Genomic DNA, 13,413 nt, shown 5'->3' on the forward strand with positions numbered 1-13,413 from the left:
ATCTGGACGGCCACGTTCTGCCCGAAGGTGTAACTGTAACTGGTGAGCGATATCGCGATGTGATCAACAGTTTTTTAAGACCAGCTCTTGCTGATACTCCAGAGATGTGGTTCCAACAGGATGGGGGCCACTGCACACACACACACTGCTCAAGCCACGATAGGAGGGTCTTAAAGGAGATTATTCGCGAACGTCTAATTTCAAAAATTTCAGCATTCAATTGATCCGCTCGTTCGCCAGATTTAACGGCCCCTGACTTTTTATTTTGGGGACATCTTAAGGAGAGGGTGTATGCGAATAAACCCAGAACCAAAGAGCAGTTCAAGGAGAACATTCGAGCCGAAATACGGGAATTAGCGCCATATACTAATTTTCCATTACGCGTATACGCGTAATAGAAAATGTTCTCAAAAAAAGCCCAACTTTGTGAAACTGAAAATGGCAATTACTTACAGGACATAGTCCTCCATATCTATCTTATAAAATTATCCATGGATTATATGTTAATGTTTTGAAGAGAAATAAATTCAAAACTTAAAATTTAAAAAGTTATTATTATTATTGTAAACCCCTTCGATACTTTTTGCGCCATCCTGTATTTATCCCAGCTTATGTATAATCGGTTATATTCATGTTATTTCTTGTTTATAACAATGTTTTATTTTTTACATAATATTTTGGCTGTTCACGCCTGTTACTTATATTTTTAATTATACTGATTTTCTGTTCTATTTTAAGTCCTGCATATCTCCTCTTTCAAATAATGTAATTTAGATTTTAAGATTTTAAATGCAAGAATATTTAGGGGTGTGTTCATATCAAGATATTTTTTAAAAATATTATCATTGGGGACTCTTGCATGGAGTGCCAAGACTCATCACGTGACATCGCTCCACTCTACTAAATCTGTCCCATAGTCTACATAATCATACCTTTTGCTTCTAAACTGCATATGTACTAAATCGATTTGGTTAGTAACTTCAAAAAACAGGAATAGAATCCTTGTCAACAATGCAATTCACAAAGAAACTCTGATTTCTTTGTGAATTGCATTGTTCTAGTTTTCTGGAAGTCAGAGTGAGAAAGATTCCTTTTGTGTATGTAACAGATTTAGTTGCCAAGTCGGACACGTCTTTTAAAACTCCTCAGCTGTCATAATAGTGTTCCCTCGTTGCTTAAAAGATTGGTAGATCCGTTCCCATTCCAGTGTCGCGCGATTTGTAGATAAGCCCCTTCTTTTGATAATTTCAAGCATTTTGCTGATATCATCAACGAAAATTGAATCTTTTTGTAAGGAGCCTCTATAATTAAGGCTTTGTAAGAAATCTCATCCCCTGCTGTGTCATCTCGCTTACCCAGAGATTGCTGTCGGACGTGATTCATGTTAATACATTCGAAAGATTAATTCAATCAAGTAAAGGAGGGTGGGGATGTTTGGGCAGCTTATCTCAATGGAGTCCGCATTCATAATGGACACTTTCTATAATCTATCCCCGACGGACAAATTTGAATCTGTGTGTGTGTGTGTGTGTGTGTGTGTGTGTGTGTGTGTGTGTGTGTGTGTGTGTGTGTGTGTGTGTGTGTGCGCGTGCGTGCGTGCGTGTGCGTGTGTGTGTGTGTGTGTGTGTGTGTGTGTGTGCGCGCGTGCGTGCGTGCGTGTGTGTGTGTGTGTGTGTGTGCGTGCGTGCGTGTGTGTGTGTGTGCGTGTGCGCTCGCTCGCTTGCCCCAAGTGGTGATCCTGAAACAGAATGACAGAAAGGAGAGATACTCTCGCTTGCGTTTCCTCGTTATCGACAGAGAAAAGACGTGAGAAATTACAACTTCTCACGTCTCTTGGTTTCCGGTTCTAATAATCATGAGATGCATTTGACAAGGACACTTCCGTTCTAATAAGAATTGTATGCTGGGAGTGGTTTTGAATTAATCATTGCTCACATCTCAGCAACATTTGTTCTTATCTGGAGTGTGATAACCGCAATGGCAAAAAAACTAATGAAATGTGTAAACCGAATTTATTATTCACATTAAATATCAATTAATTTTGTACTGCGTCGCAGTTTTACATATAAAAAGTTACCCTTTACGTTTAATATTTTAAATAATAAATACTTAATAAACAATGACTTTAGTATTTATAACATATTGTAAAAATGCGACTTACATTAGGAAACTCTTCACTTAAAAGCAGCATTAATGTTCTCGTTTGCAAGCTAAACTATCGTTTCTCCTCTTTGATGCCAAACAATGCAAAACATCTTGGCTCATTTTTGCTTTCTGTGCTAATTTTGAAATAATCAGATTATGTTTTTACGTGACAATTCGCTGCTAGGAGATCCTCATCTCCACATGAATTTTTTTTGTTATTATCAGACAGGAAATATTCTCTTTATCGGAAATGTATCTACAATCTATATGCTTTTTTTTAATTAAATAAATATTTTGATTATTGCAGACATCATACGAGTTGCTTTATAATCATTTTTATTTTTGAAATACTTTGAATACAAACTGTCGTTAATTGGTTTGCGTTAGAATGTAATAAAATCTTTATAACTTGAAGGATGGGAAGGTCGGCATACACTTAGAACTGCCTTCTTACTTCAGGTTTTGTTTGGAAGTTGTTTACGCCATCAACTGAAATGATGTTTCCATCATCCATTTGTGTATTTCGAATGCATTCTTCCCAAATTTTACATAAAGCTCGTTACCCCCCCCCCCCAAGTCTCTACGCTTACCCTTCTACTGGACTGCGTTGAATTTTCTGGGGATGTTTGCTTCATAAAACCTTCGTACCTTTTTGAGCAGGCTTTATATTTGTAGTCTACCTTTTTTATATATTGGGCCCCATGGTTGCTCAATCTATACTGCGTTGGTATCTATGGGAAAGCAGGAACTTGTTCGCAATAGATTTGAAAGCCTTTGCATTGTATTCCTTGGGAAACACTTCGAAAAGGTAAGCAGTTATATAGCGCAGCAATGAAGGAGGAAGAAGAAAAACTTGTTCTGCGAGTACGGAACTAGCCTCTAAGGGATGTTGGGTGACGGCTGCATGTGTTTCAATGAATTTGGTAGAGGAGAGGTGGAATTATTGATGCTAGTTCTGATGAGCATTTAAAATGGAAATATTTTTATAATGAAATGCATAAAAAAGAACGAAAGCATAGAATAAATTTATTCAGTCAATACTAAATGCTTATGCGAGAATGGGTGGAGTGAGTTGATAAGAGATGACTCATTAATCAGTTTTACTGCCCCGTTTTATACTGCGTCGAATATTTTCAGGAAACTCTTGGAGGATCGTCCCAGGTGTTTGAGAGTACTGGATGGTTGGGCGGATTTGTGCCGAATTAACAGCCCTTCAGGGTAAAGTAATACCTTAAGCGAAAGAAGGAAACCAAGATTTTGTACCCTGGAATAAATGGGAGTATTGTGCTAATGCCAGGAGAAATTGTAATCTCATTTTGTCTAGAGATTTGAGTGTTATCAAAGGTAAGGCTGGGAGAATGTCTTTTGGGGGGAATAAGACAGAATTACCAGAATGTTTTGTTGCCAGTATGTTTTGCAAGCTTTGTAATTGACGAGGTAATCCGAGCCCCATCAGAGAATAGTTTGGAGATTAGGCTTACAGAAGTTGTTGTTGCTCTGTGAGTTGTGGTTTGTTTGGTGCAAGGTTTGTCTAGTGAGGAGCAGGAATGCAGTGTACTATCGTCCGTAAAAGAAAACTATGTTTATAGGTAGAAGTGTGTTTTGCAAGACTGAACCCTGCCAGACCTCAGAATTAGTTGTAGGACAGAGAATAATTAGAAGACAAGAATACTGCTGTTTCATTCCTAGCGAACGAGACTAGGCTAAGAATTTAAAAATCTACCAAATACCTCTTAAACAAAAGACCTAAACTCACGCTAATCTTTGTATATTTCTTAAGGTTTAGTGTAAAAACAAATCATGAAAAATTTAAGACAACCTCGTACACATAACTCACAAAACAGTGTGAGCCTTCTGTGTGTGTTGTCGAGAAGTAGTTTTGGAGAACAAAAAAGGAACCAATTGATGCATTTCCTATGGCTATTGATGGTTGTAGTCAATGGAAATTAGAGAAATCCATCGAAGAAACGAGAAAATTTGGTTCAATAAGGTTTAAAGCGAATTGTGTGCGGATGTTCACCACCACCTGGTTATGATTTTATATGCTTAGAGTAAAATAGAAGAATCATGTTAATGAGGTCATTGGAACAGCATGTATATAGAAAAATCATAGGGCAGAAATAAACCATATGAGGTTTCGATTGGAGTGACCTTTGAATGGTGACATTGGGGAAGGATCTTCTATTAAGTAAATCATCCTAGACACCATCAAGAAGTTGAGGAAGGTTTTTTGGTTTTACTTCCCCTTCATCAAATCTAAGGTCGGAAAGTGGAATTTATACGGTGTCAAGAGCCATGCAGGTGTGAGAAGCATTTACCCGCTCTGAGGAGGTCATTAAAACGTTTGGCGCCTGCATGGCATATGTATGAATACCACTACCACCTAAACGCTTTCATCTGTAGCTGTGATTCTTTTGTCCTTGTGAGGATGCATTTGTGTGTCCTTAATTACTTTTAAGTACTTTGTTTTCTGACTTCAGGATTGGGACATTCTTGAAATATGTACGATTTGAGAATTTAAACCCTCAAGTGCAGTCTGATAGTTTGCTTTGAGGGCAAAGAAAATTCAGTATTTCATTGCATACATTAATTTTTATGTTTAGCTCGTCATCCCAATATACTAAATAATCCAGCTACCGGATTCTGCTAAAATAAATATTCTTAAATGGCGCTTTCACCTTTATACTGTAGGAAACAGAATCGTTTCTAAAGACCAGTTGCTGAAAGTGGTCCAGGAAAGAGCACGCGGTCTGTGATACATACCTTTATGAGCACTAATAAGTTAAACATTGGAAATATACATTTATTTCCAACCATTGTTTTTTTACCGACACATTAAATGTGACATTTTATTCATCTTCTTTACGAATGCGTCTTACGAGTATACAAATTTTCATCATTTCTTCTCTGTGGATGGATTCGTGTTTGCCTTAATTTTTCTTTACCCATTTATACTACAATTTCTTTATTGTAGAATCGCTTGTCACATGCGAGATTTAATTATCAGTTGGAGGCATCTTGTCAGAAAGGGAAACCTAATTATAGAGCAACGGCGCGCGCATTTCCAACCGCCATCACAAAACATTTATAAAATGCAAAAGAATTTGCTCTTATCGCCCTGCATGATAATGCCATTTAAGTCTCGAGAGCACAGCACTGTCACTAGACATCGATGTCACTTGACATCGATATTAATCTGAATGGACGAACGTAACTTTCGTCGTTTAATCCGTTTTGAGAAAAATGATACGATTCTACGACGGTCACATTTGGGACTTGGAAGGGTTTTTCATCCGCGGAATACGAAAATTTAACTCGATAGCTGTTATCGAATTAAATACTGTTGTGGTGCATCGAAGCTTGCAGCACATCCGCAGACGTCGAGTGTGTGTTGTGTACACGGGGGAATAAGGGGGAGGCGAAGATCTCATGTCAGCACGCTCTTCGGGACTCCGTGATTTTCGATACGACTGCGTTCCTTAGGAAGTATACGGGTGATGTGACGTCAGCAAAATTTATACTTGCTCGTAGGAGCCAAGTTGGTCTTATTAGCTTTCTTGCTTGTTCGTAAACAAATACGACTGGAATGTAACTATTACATGGAAAATAGGAACCTTCTCAGTTTGACTAACCGGTTTTATAGCTATTTGTTTTCTTCGCTATTTTATTTAAACAAATTTCAATAGTTTGAAAGGAAGAGACTTTCACTAAACGCTTTATGATGTCCGCTTTGCGCGTATCTGGCAATATGTCACTGACAGCAGGAGAATATTCGATGCAAAACAGTGTCGCACTGAAACGGATACGGCACTCGCCCTACCTCCCTCCAGTCGTGACTTCCTTAGTTTTATAAAGATTAAAATTTATGTATGCCACAACAATTATTTAATCAACAGGAAGAGAGGCAGCTTGTGCAGAAAGTAGAATACTGTACTGTTAATCGGATCTGACAAAATAAAAGCAAACGGAATTTGCAATAAGAAATTACTGTGATGCAGTCAACTGACAACATATTTATCGTACTAAATCTCAAAATCCTTAACACTCCCTGCATTAACAACGTATTCCGGTAATGTGCTCCATTCACTAATAATTCTCCCCGTAAAACATCTTCACCACACTCTTACATAACTTACAGGAAAGGCCTTCTGGTTCTTCCTTTCTCGCCCTGTTCACTTTTTATAACCCCCTCTGGATTAATCCACCAAATCCCGTCACTAACTTTTAAACATATTTATCACAGTACCTCTTTTCCTCCTTTCAAGTGAACTCTGCAATATCCCATTACGTCAAACTCTGCCTCTCCGTAGCCAAACTTCCATAGTCCTGATTCTGGACCCTCTCCAATATTTCCACATCACATTGAAAACTAGGTGACTAAACTTGAGCACAGTAGTCCAAATGTGGTCTGACAACCTCCTCCGTATCCCTACATGTTGGAGTACTTATCGTAGCGGTACTACGATGTGCAGTGTTTGCAACATGCTCTTATATATCTGCATTCCAAAATGGAACACCTTGCACTTATTAATATTAAAACTAAAACCCCACTTTGTCCAAATCAAAAGTCTTAAAATCTTCCTGGAGGGAAATAATGTCAGCAGTGCTACTTATAATCCTCCTGCCAACTTTGTATTATCAGCTAACAACTGACGATCCTCAGTCATTTCACATGTCAACCTACAATAATTATTTTTTGTTGCGTAGGCTTCTGTTGGAATAGGACATTTTGGAACTTTTTTTTTTTCTGTATAAAATCAAAAAAATGTCGAATAGAAACTATTTTTTTTTTTATTTCGACTAGTTTAGTGAAACGTCATCAAGAAATAACATGAATAAACAAAAATCTAGACAGCAAGTAATAACAGTTAACATCTCCAGTGAAATATATTTGAAAACGTCTAAACAATGGATAGCGTGCATTCGCTGTTAGGCTGGCTGCAGGTTCGTGAGTTGCTAGATACTACTGGTAGATACAAGCAGTGCTTTTTTTTTTCTAGAAAAAAAGGTGCCGGAACTCACATCTTGTTAAGTTTTTTATTAAAGAAAATGATATTCAAATCTTAATTTAAATGAAAATATAAAGCAGCGGTTGCTGTCACGGAGTCGCATAAATGAATTAAATATAATTTTTCTTCAGTATTTTTTATTTTACATATGATCAAATGTAAAATTAAACAAACAAATTAAAATATACAGCCAAAGACCAAATATAAAAGTAAAAGTAAATTTGTAAAAACATTGTATAATTTAAGAGAAGTTCAGAGTGTTTTCCAAAGTTTTGTCCAATTCTCGTCGAACAAATCGTCTCGACTCCTTCCTTTGCTCTTAATATCTAAGGCCGAATGTCGTCCTCTAAGTAACCACAGATCAACATACTTTGAAGGATCGAAAAATCTTAAAGGTGGTCCAACTAGTTTGATGAATAAAAGTGCTGAAACTGTTTTAGTCTTCAACAAAGCTCATGTTGAGATGATAATTAAATTCATCTGCGAAAATCCGCGTTCACATTCACTTGATGAAATGGGAATGGTATTCAGATCATGTACCAAACGCAACAGTTTTTCTGGGTATGTCTTGTCGAGAATGTATTCACGGAATCCACGAATCATTTCTCTTTCATTTAGTTGTAGTTTGACTGACAAATTTCTAATTTCCGCCTCTCCGAATGTTAGGCATCAATATCTTCAGGCCAATGTTTTTCGTCAAGCACGCGAGCCCAAAGTGCTAGCTCAACATCTTCGCTATCAAGCAATCTTTTTTTCAATTGACTCTTTCAATTTGGTATAAAATGTTTTTGGGTCAATAGGAGGATTACTTTTTGGAGCTTTATCGTGAAGTAAAACTCCCCGAAAGTGTAGATCGCATTCAGCAGCTGCAGCACAGCTATAATAGGGTCCAAAATTCTGTCTTCTTACTTCAAAAACTTGTACAAGCGCATTTATTTTTTGATTTGCCTTGTAAAGGTTCATGCCACTATCTTGCAGGTTCAAACGTAATTCAGACAATTCTTGGAGAGCGTCACACATCAATCCTAGATCCAATAAAAAGTCTGTAGACGTTATTTTTTCTTCTTAAGCCATCTAATGACGTTATGTGATAAATGTACTTATATACATTTATCATATAATGAGAAATGTACATAAGTACATAAATGTACTTATGTACATTTATCATTTTTATCTCTTCTATGATCATACATCGCATCTTCAAAATTATACACTAGAGCAGTGGTCGCCAAAGTGGTCGATATCAAACCCCAGGAGTCGATATAACATTGTTAGGGGTCGATTCGAGCTCAGGGGGTCGATAGAACAATATAAGACATCATTGTACGTGTAATATTTAATTCAGTTAACTTGGATTACCTCCATCCTGAATGACAACACAATTAAGAGTGAATCGTGGTAACAGTGACATGAATAGCACCTGTAAGATGGAGCAAGGCATTAAAATAGTTATGAAGGTCAATCAAGTGGGCTAGAATGACGTATTTACCAATAAACGGATTGCGGTTCAAGCCCGGCCGGAGCGAGATTGAATACGTGTAAGTATTAGTAAATAAGATTGTTGATCCCACGTGTTGATCCCAGTCTCATTTTTGTGCATTGACAAACAAGTGAGCGTTAATGTTCTAAAATTCATCAACATACATATTATAATTCAATCGTTATTCATTCACGAACTAAACTTCTCTGTGTTGAAGAGTTCAGCAGGGCAGGTAGTAATACCAGTGATATTAATACCAGTGATATTAATACCAGTAGTTTATTAATATCACTAGTAATACCAGTGATATTAATAGTGATAGTAATCGTAGTAGTAAAAGTAATATAATAATATATACTATATTATACATACAATAAGCACTGTAATAACTATAAAATAAACAATCTAAAAACTCACATAAACGTCTTTTTTTCTTGTCCTATTATAATTATGTAATAGTAAAATAGAGGGGTCGATAAAAAGTCAAAAAACTCTTGAAGGGGTCGACGGTCAAAGAAGTTTGGTGACCCCTGCACTAGAGATTCAAAATTATTCCACACAGCCAAAAACTGAACTGAAACCAGATGACACCCATTGAGTACTTACAATTTTTCCAATTTTCAGCAGTTCAATTTCTAGTGATTCTGCACATAAATGCAACTCTCGACTGTTTTTTGGCGAAGCATGGTATAGAACATAAAGTTTATCAATCAATGATTTGAATCTATTGAAAGTTTTCGGAGAGCAATTTTTTCACTCCACTTTTACACCATAACATGACAGCAGCGCCATCGCATGCTGGAGAAACTAAATATTTTTTTAAAATAATCTTCTGTCATTCCATAATAGTTAAGACATTAGAGTAAGGAACCAAATACACTTTCTGCCGTTACGTTTTCAAAAGTTCGATCAATTCCAAAAATAAATTTATTGGTGAATTAATTCCAACACCTTCGACACAGCATCGGATATACACTATGAGAGTGATTTTATTGCTTATTGTTGTTGATTCATCAATTACGAATGAAATTATATTTTTGGATTGAACGATTTCTTTAAATACATTTTTTCTCATTTCTTCACTTACATGGTTCACAATATTAATACATGCATTTGTTGAATGAAGAATACGACCCATTTCAATTCCGTTCAGTTCTTGCAGATCAATTTCACTTTCAAAATTATGGAATGATTGGTTTTCCTTTGCTGCTTTATATGCAGTTCGAAACATTTTTGCGGTTCTTTCTTTTTCACGAGATAATGATTTTAAAAAAACTTTTGAAGGGTCTTTTTTTCGGCTTCAGAAACAATTCTTAATGTTGCTTTGTGTGGAGCAGATTCCCTGTGATCGAACTTTTTTTTCGAAGTGAACTCATCTGTAGCTTCCAACTTTGCCAGAATATGTAATCTCATTGTTGGCCCATTCTTTGGAAATTTTCATTCCCATCTTTGTTTTAATTCCAAGAGTTCTAACTTTTCTGCCAGGCGTACAAAGTTTCTTTTTGCAAATATACATCCATTCATTTTTCGAGCAAAAATCATTTTTTTGATCTAATGTCCAGTCACTTTCAGTTTGGCCTTGCTCCTCAAGATTAGCTTCATATGATTCGAAAACATATGAAGTTATATGTTTCCATATTTTTTTACGTTGTGTCTGTTATTATTCTGGGCTTTCTATTAATGGCACCGGTGGTTGAGAAGTAAGTGGAAATCTTTTCATTTTCAAACTTGGGGTCAGACTTTTACACTAAAAAGTAAAAAAAAAATGGTAAAAAGATATGAAAATAATGACGTTAAATTTACGTCAATTCGATAAAGATATTTTTTAGATAAGTCTTTTACTGAAAATCTTTCACACGTTGTCAATCACACGTCCATATACAGCCACAAACGTAGATGACTATGACGTGAGCATGCGTGTTACCAGGCGACGCCTGGTACGCATGCGCACGTGTTATGTACGCGCGAACATTATTTCAAAAATTACTTTGGAAAAATTGAAAAAAACTGTAAAAAAAATAGATGCCGGAACGCCATTCCAGTGCGTTACGCCAGAAAAAAGCACTGGATACAAGTGTGTCGTGATGAATTAAAGAAGACCCGATTTGATGTCAAATCATTCCTTGCATTTTTTATTTATTTATTTATTATTTTTTTTTGTTGTTGTTGTTGTTGCACTGTAGAGGATATTTCATCGTTTTAGGTTATTAACGCTCATGAAAAAAACGGAAATCAATGTGGAACATTGCAGTCTGTTGCCATTCTGATTGGTGCTTTATTTCTGTTGTATGTGCTACCAGTACTGATTTGTGCATTCTTTCATTGTCAACGACTTTTAAGATCTTGTAAACACTGTTTCTTTTCTTTCTTTTTCTTTTTCTTTTTTTTTTTTGTGGCGGATTTGAAGGTTTAGGAAAACCTGAAGAAGCACGTTCAGACAGTAGTTATCAAGTCAATATTGTAAAATAAAATTCCACTGTACCTAAGTTCAATTCTTAGTCTCAATTCCCTTGCTCCTTAACCTTCTTGTCTTTTTGTCGTTTAAAATTCCCCTTTTCCTTAGTTTCAAAACAGCCACATCAAATACATCATGAAAATCTGTTTACACAAGATAGCTTATTCTGGAATACTGTTCTGTTATTAATGTTTTTAAACTTAAATGCTCATCAATCCATCAGTCATTCTGTCCACATTAGCAGTTAATTCAGGCTGTAGTCGTTCAAATGACAACCCGAGCCATCCGTCATCATCAACATCCGCCCCTAAATTGAATAAAAAACACGCGATAGAAAAATTCTGAGACTTTAAGTATTGCTGCGTTGATTTTTAGTAGTAAACGTTTTCTACCATCTTCCCAACAGACAATTTTATTGACATCTTCACTAGAATTGGAACAAACTTTCTGTTATTTTCCTCCAAGCATAAAACAAATACCACAAAAGGAGCTGCGTAACTATATGATTTAGCGAGGCACCATGAATAGCATATTGCAAGAGAAAAATTTAACGTTTCCAATATGCTGGAGTTTTTTTTTTATTGTCGAAATCAAAAGACAAATCCTTCGCTTTTCATCAGAACTGAAAACCTAGGATTTTTCATTGGGCTTCAAAAGGAAGTATTTTGAAAGGATTTCACACAACTTGGAAATATAATTAATTTCAATTTCTTTAATTTTGAAATTGAAATAGCTATTTTGGAGAGCGGCACCAGAATTTTAAAATATAAATAATTCAATTAAGGAAAAGCATTGACACTGAGACCTGTACGTTTCTCTTGTTCAGTGTAGATGACCGAGTGGCTAACATACCCGCTCTTCACCCTGTTGATGGTTCGAATCCCACCCGTAGGCACGAATATTTATGACTGTCTTTAGGTGGAAGGTGAATTTCATCTTCCGGTGTGACACTTCTACGCTGCTTTTTCGGGAGGCTGAAGCAACTTGGAAAAGTTCCATGTTTGGTCTATGAATAGGATTTCGGGATTAAGTGAAAAATTAAATATATAGCAACTTGGTACATTTTTTTTTTTTGCATCTTTATGTTAAGATCAAAGACCTGATGGATTGCAAACAGCTGCACATGAATTAAGGACTTCTGGGCTGCACAATCATTAGTTGACTAAAATAAAATAAAATAAAGTTCAACTCTTTTTAGCCATTATTAGTGGAAGATGGACTGCAGATAAAATGTATGCTCTCTGTCTAGTCCAGATATCAGACTAGTGCTACTGTATAATAACGAAGATGGATATCTTTTATCTGTGTACTATGAAAGACATCATAGGCTTCACAGTAACGTCTCTGAATCGAATTTACGGAATTTATTCAACTGCACAGAAGATCCAAAAGTGGAGCTAGTTCCGCTACATTCACAGCCGTGGCGTGTTATATCACAATAGGCTTGCATGAGATAATTCAAAGGCCATTGCAGTCAGGAAACACGGTCGCAAATGTTTAGACTGGTTTTTAAATCTCTTATGACATGTTTATTCAGCCAATGTTTCACTTTGATGTAGATTTGGCCAGACATAATTCATCATAAATTAGTGCTGGATTCTATTGATCAGTACAAGTTGAGGCTGCTAGCAGTTTAATGCAGCTTTCTGTAAATCTAACACAGAGAAACTTTTTTTGATTATTCCTGATTTAGTTTGCTCGGAGTCCAAATATTGTCAACTGGTAGTGGGATTATAAGCAAGCTTCAAATATCATTTTCAGCATCTTTTCAAGTAAATTGAAATTGAAAATTTTGAAAGTGCGCTGAGAAACGTAAGTGATTGAAAGAATTGATTACATTTCAGATTCCAACAACTGATTCCGACATTTGGCATCATCGATTAACGCATTAATCATAATGTGTGATGAAGACATTTTTATAGTTATAAAAGAACTCTCCTGTTACCTACTTCAGTCCTAAAACCCTAAAGGATTTTCCTCGCATCTCAACATGAATTGAAGTCCATATTTTGTTTTTTCTAATCAAATAACCTTTGAAGAACTCAGTGTTAGAAGTAGAGTATAAACATGTTCTGAGTTACCCCATTGAAATGAATATTTTGGAGCTACTCAGCGCATCTAAGAGGTACCTTTTACATAAGTACTTGTCGGATGGTATCTGCTCGGAACGGACCGATTGATTTCTATAATAACACTTTTTAACTTATCTGCATTGTGATTATATATATATATATATATATATATATATCATCATTATGAGCCATTGTCGATCCACTCTGGATGAAGGCATTTCCAAGATGACTCCAAAACTGTCTGTCCATGGC

The sequence above is a fragment of the Typopeltis vanoorti genome, chromosome 16 (assembly GCF_054136105.1).
Source record: "Typopeltis vanoorti isolate ZY-2024b chromosome 16, IOZ_Tvanoo_1.0, whole genome shotgun sequence".
NCBI classification, from domain to species: Eukaryota; Metazoa; Arthropoda; class Arachnida; order Uropygi; family Thelyphonidae; genus Typopeltis; species Typopeltis vanoorti.